Consider the following 10,075-nt stretch of genomic DNA (forward strand, 5'->3'; position numbering starts at 1 on the left):
TGAGTGGGACGAGACTTTTAAAGGGGAACGCAGCCTCCAGGGTCAGTGTGTGAGCGCGCGTGTGTGTGTGTTAAGCCCACCCCTTCCCCTCTTACCCTTCTCATCCCCCATCAACACCTCACCCCCCTTGAGTAGGATCAGGGTGACGGGCTCTTCAAGAGACCAACCCCCCCCCCCCACACACACACACACACAACATCAGCACCCCTTTTTATTCATGTTCACAATAAAACGAAACCATCCTGTGTGACAGCGTGCTGATCTTAATGAGGAACTCTCTCGTTCAGTAATGCCCCCTCTCATTCTCTCATGCTGGGCTTACATGGCATAACATCTCTCATTTCTCTTTTTATCTGAATGGACCTGAACAAGTTTGTCTCCAGGTATTGTGGACAAATGTAGAGACAAAATATTCAGTGTATATATAGTGCAACTGGACTGTGAAGAAATGACAGCTGAGTAATCGCTGCTTTCAATCATGTTTCATGTCACTGGAGGATGGGTAAGAGAGACCCATTACCATATAGATGTACAGAATCAATGTGCTACAGTCAGGTGATGTCCTGTACTCTCCTGGATTGGACAGCAATGTCACCAGCTAAGATCTGCACGGTTTCGCTTTTTCCCCAACAGATTCTCCTACTGTCGGTGGTTTCCTTTCTCTTCACCCAGCATGCACCATTCCAACACAGCCATTCTGCATTGCGCTGAACTATAGAAATGACCTGACAAACCAAAAAAACCAACTAACAATTATCTGGTGATTCAGCGAGCTAGTCTCTTTCTGTTGCTTGAATATCATGTCCTCACTACTGCCTCAGCATAAAATTGCATAACAATTAACAACATAAATTATGTTCTAAAAACTGCTGGCTGCAGATAATGGCCGTTTGGCCCGTTAGAATTTCTAGGTGTTTCAAACCTTTATTTATACTCAAATTACACATTGAGGTGTGAACCTTATTTTCAAGTGTGTTGAGTTCACAATAAACAAATACATTCAGTAAATACACAGTCACATACATAGACATATAAAAACATTACGAGATAAAATATAAAATGAAGTAGTAACAAATTCATTATCTAAAACAATTACAAACAGAAACACAATAGTCCATAATCAGAGTCCTGAATTGTCCCAGAGCCAACGGCGCCCTGGCTTCCCTTCTGCAGCAGCACTGCTGCACTGTGGGCTTCTCGCTGCAGAAGCCAGGCTTTTTTTTACATGACTGGGTTCTCCTGGGCCCCTGCTGAACCTTGTGAACCTCTCTCTCTCTCTCTCTCTCTCTCTCTCTCTCTCTCTCTCTCTCTCTCTCTCTCTCTCTCTCTCTCTGCGCCGCAGCTCCTGGGTGTTGCATCCCATAGTTAACCCCTGGGCGGAGGGGCTACAAGCCTGCTGTACCTGTGGCTGGAGGTGCCCTCAAGTCTGTACGGCCTCTCCAGTCCTTTAGCGTGTGTCATCGTGTCACTGTCACGGATGAGGGTTATAAGAAACACACATGGCACTTGAGGAAAACCCGCTCTTGGCGCCGTTCCCTCACAAAGCCAGGCTTGCACAATGGTCGTCTTGTGTTTGAGAGTCAATGACTGTTGGAGGTCAACTGTGTGATGCCATTCATATCAGACATGCCCTGCACCAATGCAAAGCTTACAGGCACTGGGTTCCTCTAAGCACCAATACAGACACAACTGATAGGATATATAGAGGTATTCCTCCGTTTGATCAATTGTATCAGAATGATCTGGCAGTGCGACAGAATCTGTCTCTCATTCACACTGTTCTCTGCACTCTGTGACCAGGCTCAACCCTCCCAAGCAGATCCCTCATGCACCCAACTTTTCAGTAATGACATCCTCTGTGATAAATAAAGCATGAGGAGGGGCCCTTTTACATGTCCTATCTGATTACCTCGCTGCTGTACACCTGACACTGTCACAACCAACGCCTCTTGGCTGCGCCACTGTTCTATAAGGGCCTGTAGACTCATTGGTGTGTGGGAGTTGTACTCTCATTGTTTTATTCGTCAGCATACTCAGGCAAACCATTGTCATTATGTGCTTATCAATTACCCTCCACATAGCCTGTTGTCACTTTGTTAATCACAGAACATAGGCTACAACAGAAACAATCAAAGTGTCACGGCATATGGTATTTAGTATGAGCTGCTAGGTATAACCTAATTTAATGGGGTTAAATGTGACAGTGATGTAACAGGAAATGGTACTAATGCCCAGCTTGCATGGATAACCTGGACATGTGTAGAGCCAGAGAGTTGAGTTAAACTAAGCACAGAGGCTGGTGGATGCGGTGCGGTTTCTGTGGTTCCGGCCTACTGCTCCTCTCTATTGATCTTCTCAGAAAGGATAATAGACACATTGATTCGCACATTCAGTAGCTTGCTTAGTTTAGACTCTTCTCTGAGCTTCTTCTCCTGAATGGTGCTCAATAAAGGTATAAATGTATCTTACCCATCGGCTTGCCTATAGGCCTTGTAAACCTGATCCAGGTTCACAAATGATTTGATATTCTCCAGCAAGCCACATTGGTAACTGAACACGTCACATGACATGCAACTGCAGGATGATAACGGAATCCAGTGGAGATAATCGTTGTCAACAGATTTTTATGGGGGGGATATTCATTTGTCCCTTGTACTTTGGTGCATGTACACCAGCTCAGTGGCCTTGCGGTTAGAGGGTCTGCCCTGAGATTGGAAGGTTGGGGGTTCAATCCCCGGCTGAATCATACCAAAGACTAAAAAATGGTACCCAATTCCTCCCTGCTTGGCACTCAGCATCAAGGGTTGGATTGGCGGTAAGTCCCTGTGACATACTAGCATTATGACCAGGGCACGTACATCAAGCTGCCTCATGCTAAGGAATAAGGAGAAAGGCTCGTGCCCTATGGGCCACTAGGCTCAAGAACCACTGGTTCTCAAGGATACTTACTTACTTTCATTAGTGCGTGCTGTATGTTAGTGCGTAAAATTTTCCCATTGCCAAGTACATTTTGCTTTGTACATAAAAAACTATGCTTGATGCCTCAGTAAGAAGTATATTCTATTCAGGAGCCCATCTATTTTCTAAACCCACAGAGTTCAGAGCCTGAGTTTAGTTTAGTGTTTAGTTCTTTTCGTGTTTGTTCTCAGACCCTGTGGAATGCATTGAGCAGATCCACTATGGCGCAGTAACACTATACAGACAGTATGGGGAGGCAAAGACTGTCTTTCAAGAACGTGCTCCTGAAAGGAAACACTGTGTTGTGGACCCATTTTAAAGTCCCCTATTATGCTTCTTTTCAATAAGGTCTCTGGGGTCCCCAAAATATATCTTTGAATATATTTGCTCAAAATACCACTCAGATTATGCATTCTTGCACTAATCGACTCCAAATTGCTCAAAACAAGACTGGCTAAATTCTGTAGGCCAAGAGGAGTCCAATGATGTCCACCTCTTGACATTCAGGGTCGATTTCACTGACCTCTAGATTGATGAGAAGACGACCCATTCCATTCAACAACTGTACATGATGATGACATGCATCATGGGTGGGGGACGACAGGTTCACTGTGCACTTGTGGGAATACCTCTGGTTCACCAGTCGAGGGAAACCTGGCATTGCTAATTAGCAAAGGTGAAGAACAGGCAGGGCGGAGTCAGCTATGGGTATTAGACTGTAAAGGAATTTCGCTCCGTTTTTTCCGTCATGGTTTGTCATGTAGAGATGGATTGACTGATCCTGTTAGTTGGGGCAGTAGAGTGCAGTATTTCACTGCGCCAACGCTTCTTTGCTGACCTCATTTTGTGAAGCTGGGCAGATTTCTCCCAAGGCCAAGCCAGCTGAAAAAAAAAAACAGTCAAAGACACGTGAAGTCAAATGAGGTTGCCCTCTGAGAAAATATGTAAAATGACTGCTAAGCACTCAACATGTAAGAGAAAATAAGAATCTTATCTTTGAAGCTCATTCTAACAGATGTCTCCATAGACAGATTTTCAATGTCTGATTTAGGATGCCTCTGCACATTATTGAGCAATTCACAACCTTGCCTGAGTATGAAGTGTGTGTAGACAAAGAGTGTGTGTAGAGTATCAACATCAAACTTTTTCCCCCACTTATTTTTAACAAGCATGATTAAATATAATAATTCCCAATATCTCTGATACTGTCCCCCCCCTCCTAATAGGTTCAATGACACCCCTGAGAAAACAGGCATTGGGTTCTCCTTCAACCTTAAAGAGGTTGGAGAAACAGCCTAATGATGGATGAAGGATGGATTTGAAGGATTATGTTGAGTGGGTGCCATTACTTGCCTGGCTGCCCCATAGCCTATCGGTAGCCTAAATGAGCTTTGAGTTGTGTCATCTGTCTGAGCCAGCACCATTTATTTTCTATATTACTGTTTTGATGGGGCCCAGCATAATGTACAAATAGACCGATGCACTTTAACCCTCAACTAGACTGGTTAAAATGGAAGGCCTTCAAAAATAGGTTGAGGTATAGCCTACTGTATGTTTATATTTGGTGTTCTGGAATTCAAACATGTTGTATTTAAGTCATATCATTTTTTCTTCAGCAAGACCAAAAAGTATTTTCCTACAAGTGGATATATGTAGCTGTTGCTTTAGAAAATGATGATACTGTGGGTTCTACAGTATATGTGAACAGAGTTAGACTTTGGATTTGTAGCCAATGTAATCTCCTGGGGTAACTTGATAAAACCTATTAGGCTGTAAAACAACTGATAAATTATTCATATTAATTCTTTATGGGTGTTCCTGATTGCACTTTAGACTGACTAAAAGGGGGAAAAGGGTACATTCTATGCCAACAGCCACTTTACAACATGATCATCTTGAAAGCATTCAAGGAGCTCTCCATGTTGAAAAATATACTTTATAAAGAACTCCCTCAATCAATCACTGCAATACAACTCTCACTGTTTTTTTCAATGATCGCATACTATTTATTTCCGAATGATTAATTGTTGACTTTTGTTATTCTTTGGGTCTGTGACCTTTAAGGCTCGCTGTCCTTGACGTGGGTCTTGTCTGTGCATGCCTCTCAGATTCTCGGAGGAGTGCTTCATATGGTCCACAACAATCCCTGTCATCTGGGATTATGCGAAGACTCTTGGCCTACATTCAGCACTGTAATTTGTTACCGTCCAAAACAGGTATGGTGGATATATACAAAGATGATTTATTGCCTCCCAGACCTGGCACTGGATTCTGTTGTTTGTCACACACACACAGATACACACACACACACACACACACACACACACACACGCACACACACACACACAGATACATGCACACACACACACACATACACACACACACACACACACACACACACACATATACACACATATATATATATTATTCAAGATCCGTGCTACTGTTGTATACTGTTACTGTTACTGTTACTGTTACTGTTACTGTTACTATCTATCTATCTATCTATCTATCTATCTATCTATCTATCTATCTATCTATCTATCTATCTATCTATCTATCTATCTATCTATCTATCTATCTATCTATCTCTCCTTTCAACTGAATTCAGCTGCCTGACATATGCACATTCTTCACCATGAGCCCTGACACCTTGACAGCAATGCTACTGGATGACAGAGTAGCAAACTGTAAGGGTGGGCTGACATTCCAAGGAAGTGTATTCCTCTAAGTAGGTGAAGTGTCAAAGTAATGCTTACCTCGTCATTGTGGGACACAATATACATTTTTGTTAGTAATGCCATGGTTAGTTAATGGTTAATAATGACACAGTGCTTCAGATCATTATCAATATCAATGTGTAATTCTTGTCTTTGCAAGGTATACCGACCTCACACTGTGGTCTTATCAAAAAAAAGTTGCTTCCCACAATGGACTGGATATCACTGAACATAATGATTACAACACCTACATTCACCACAACCCACAAAGCATAGCACACCAGGGGCGAGTTACTGAGCTATGATGCTTCAAATTAAATTCCTGTTGTCCTTGGGTGCTTTGATCTGCCGTACATAAAAGCCCAGAATAAACTGGTAAATATTCTCTACCACGTTACATGAACCATTTTGCATTCTGATTATGATCCCCTTTCTATCCCATGACCAGGAAGCCGCCCCCACTAGAGATCTCAATCCTGGACGTGTCCCATGTGGAGCTAATGGACAGACACCTGCCCTACGGAGGGACGAGGGAGAGTGTGAACCATGCTAGGGCCTGTATCCGCCACCTTCCTAACTACTGTGTGACAGGTGACGGGGGACCGCCCGTGTCCTGGATGCTGTCAGATGAGCCGTGCGAGCTGAGGATGGCCTGCACCTTACCGGAGTACCGGCGGGTAGGACACCTGACGGCGCTGTCCGTAGCCCTGGTCCGGACGGTGAGCGCCATAGGACTGCCTGTCTGCTGGCCGGGCCACCGTAGCCGCCGTGACCTCGTTGGGCTTCTCCGGGTGGCCGACGATGGAGAAGATGTCAGTGCTGCTCACATGAAGGGAGAGAGTCTGAATAGTTTGTGTCCTATGCAATAAAGTAATATGGTAGCAAATGCTATTAGTGGTGAAACGGTTGGTATTTGTCCTGGGCACGCACGTGTGTGTGTGTGTGTGTGTGTGTGTGTGTGTGTGTGGTGGACATGCAAATGTTACAGCTGTGCTTCCAGCTATCCTCTTTTGCTCTCTTTAGGACATTCTACTAAGTCAATGCAATATTGAGATAATGCAGACTAGATGGCTCCTAGCCCAAAAACATTAAGAAAAATGCACTGTTGTACAAGGATGTACATTCGGTCTATCAAGGCCATTTGGATTCTTTCAGCAAGTTTTTTTGTTGTTGTCAATAACACATCGGGCATCCATTTCGTCCTGCCAGTGTGAATCAGATCTGTTTTCAGTCTCGTACCCTCAGACGTCCAGATGGTGGTTTTGATCGGATCTCTGGATCAGCCGAGGAGACTGCATCAGCCAGCTGGGACCCCCTCTGGAGATGTGCAGCTCCAGAGTGGATTGTTGCTCTGTTTTTAGCAGCAATGCACCACTCAAGTCTGCAGGCAACTTGACAAATGAGCAGTGATCGTAGCAGGGGGGGTGCTTGTACTGCACCAGTCACCCCATCCTGTCCCATTCTGCAGTGTTCGGACCTTAGGTAAGGTATCGAACAGACACCATGCATGTGTAATTGTGCACGCCTGGACACACACATACACACACACACACACACACACACACACACACACACACACACACACATACAAACAACATGCTTGCTGACGCATGTGCCCTCATGCAGATGTCCCTTGAACTGCACACAGGTACGCACGCATAACCTTGGCACACAACTCTCTGTTAGAAGCACAGGTATTTGGTCATAAAAGAAAAAAGCACTCTTTGCTTGAGTACATACATGTAGTGTGGGTGAGTGTGTTAAACATCCATACCTAGCTTCAGGAAGAAAGAGACAGGTGGTGTGGGAAAGAGGTGTGCGAGGATTCACAGACGGTCAAAAATATTTTGAGTGAAAATATAACCTACTTCAGGAACCGTGGATATGAGTCAGACATTTATCATTGCGATATCTCAGTTTTTACACTGGGAAACCTTGTTTTGAGAAGACAGTTGGAGATTTATCTGATAGGTGACTAGTGTTGCTGTTGACTAGTGTTTCCCTGCAGCACCCAACAGCATCCACCCTCTGGTTTCACCACGAAACTGCATCTAGTAATAATAAGTCACACCTGCAGCTTGGTGTCTGACGCAGCATGCTATCATTCACCTTGGTTTTTGTGTTGACTTATCTCCATACAGTAGGTGATGCCGCCAGCCACAGATGCTCCTCAATGGAGGCAGAGCACTCTGAACTGGACAGTGGAGTGAGACATACTATAGATCCTGCTGAAATAATGGTTTTTCAAAAGGCGAGGCAGTAAGCATGTCTGTCCCACCCCACCCCCCACTGTGTGCTTCGCCATGGTCCGGCTGGAGATATCACCCTCCTCAGCACATTGCACCCTGGGCGCACAGGAAAATTGTGTTTTCACTCGGGAGACAGCTGAGCAGAGGGTAATTCAAGTCAGACAACTATGTTCTCCTCCAGTGATGTAAAGTGAGCTTTATTACCTTCAGATGTGACAAATAAGGTCATTTTGGATGCCCAGATATGGCCCCTGTCAGAATTATCAAAAGGGTGTTATCTGAACCATCAAGTGAGAGACCTTGAATCCCAATTCATTCACCATAGCTAAAGAAAGAGGTTTCTGTGCATGCTGCAACAGAGGTGAGCAGAGCGCTTACAACCTACAATTAGAATGGAAATGTGAGGGTTTTGCTTTATTTAAAGTGCTGGTCTACTCTATCACCTCTCATTATCTGTCTCGTGTCTGTAAAGAACTCTGGCTTAGTCTGAATGAGAGTGTGTCTGATATAAATTCAAAATGAAATGTGGTAAATGTGGTTTCAATCAGTAATAGGTTTCCAGTTTGAGGAATGTCTGAGATGCAGCCACTAGATGGCACTAGATCCTACTCCACAGTTGTTACTATAACCTACTACTTAATCTGAATCAAAAATCAGAATTTGGTTTATTTGCAAAGTACATTTTCACATACAAAGAATTTGACTCTGAGGATGGTGCCCAGAGGACTTGCATTCATAAAAAGAAACACAATAAAACAAGAAGTTAAACATGTTAAATTACATTATAAAAATAAAACTATGACTGTACATGACATGTGACAAATAAAGAAATCTTGAATCTATTAGATTCAAGATTCAAGATCCATTTTATTGGCCATGTATATGGTTCTCATACTAGGAATTTGACTAGGGTTAAGGCATACGCTGTTGCAGACGACATAGGACATGGTGCAGGACAGGACAATGCAAAGACATGACAGTGCAAATACAATACAAAAGCAAAGAACAGTGCAAATACAAAATACAATGCAAACAAAATACATTATGAGGCTATACATGGTTATACATAATATATAGATTATATTTGAGGCTATATGTATGCTACATTAACTAAAAGGCTGAAAATGGTATTAAAATAAATATGGTGCAAGCAGAAAATGTACAGATGTCCAATATTGCACACAGAGTAAAGTGCACATTCAGTGAATGTACAGTAGTTCACTTGTTTATGAGCCCTACTGTCGTGAGGAAGAAACTGTTGAAATGTCCTAATCCGGCTTTGATGGACTGAAATCATCGGTGAGAGGGGATATCAATGATCTTCCCTGCTCGCTTTCTGGTCCTGGAATCATACAGGTCCTGGATAGTGGGCAGATGGTACTGCACTGTATGAGGGACTTAGTGTTTTACTCTTCAGAATGTGTTTCACAGCAAGAAGAGCACGTCAAGTGTAGGAATGTGTCATCTGATTTGTGACATCAGACCAGCCACATAGGACTTCCATATCAGATTAAAAGTTATCTTGAACAATTCCATTCACTTGTGAGTGAGCAGAGTTTGTGACTATATGACGGCCATTTAAGGACTAGAGACCCTGTGGTAGGGGACAGTTCACCTCTTGTTACTTTCCAGACACACACACACACACACACACACACACACTCTCTCTCTCTCTCTCTCTCTCTCTCACACACACACACACACACACACACGCACACACACACACACACACACACACTCTCTCTCTCTCTCTCTCACACACACACACACACACACACACACACGCACACACACACGCACACACACACACATGCACACACACACACACATGCACACACACACACATAGTTTATAATTGTAACATATGTTATATGTGTGTTTTTGGAGTGTTCTGCCTCTATGCATTTTTCTCAGTCTTGACACCCATTTTACATAGTAGGCTGCTGTATTCAACACACCATTTCAACATAAGATCCCGTGAAATCTTATTATATCCATCCACAACCCGTGATTTCCTTTTGGGTGAAATAATTCGTTTGTGTGTGTGTGTGTGTGTTTGGGGGGGGGAGGGGGGGGGGGGGGGGGGGTTGACACATAAAAGACTTGTGTAATGTTTCACAGTAGCCCTCTGTCCAGTTGAAAAAGCAA

This window comes from Borostomias antarcticus (genome assembly GCF_949987555.1).
Source record: "Borostomias antarcticus genome assembly, chromosome: 3".
Lineage (NCBI taxonomy): Eukaryota > Metazoa > Chordata > Actinopteri > Stomiiformes > Stomiidae > Borostomias > Borostomias antarcticus.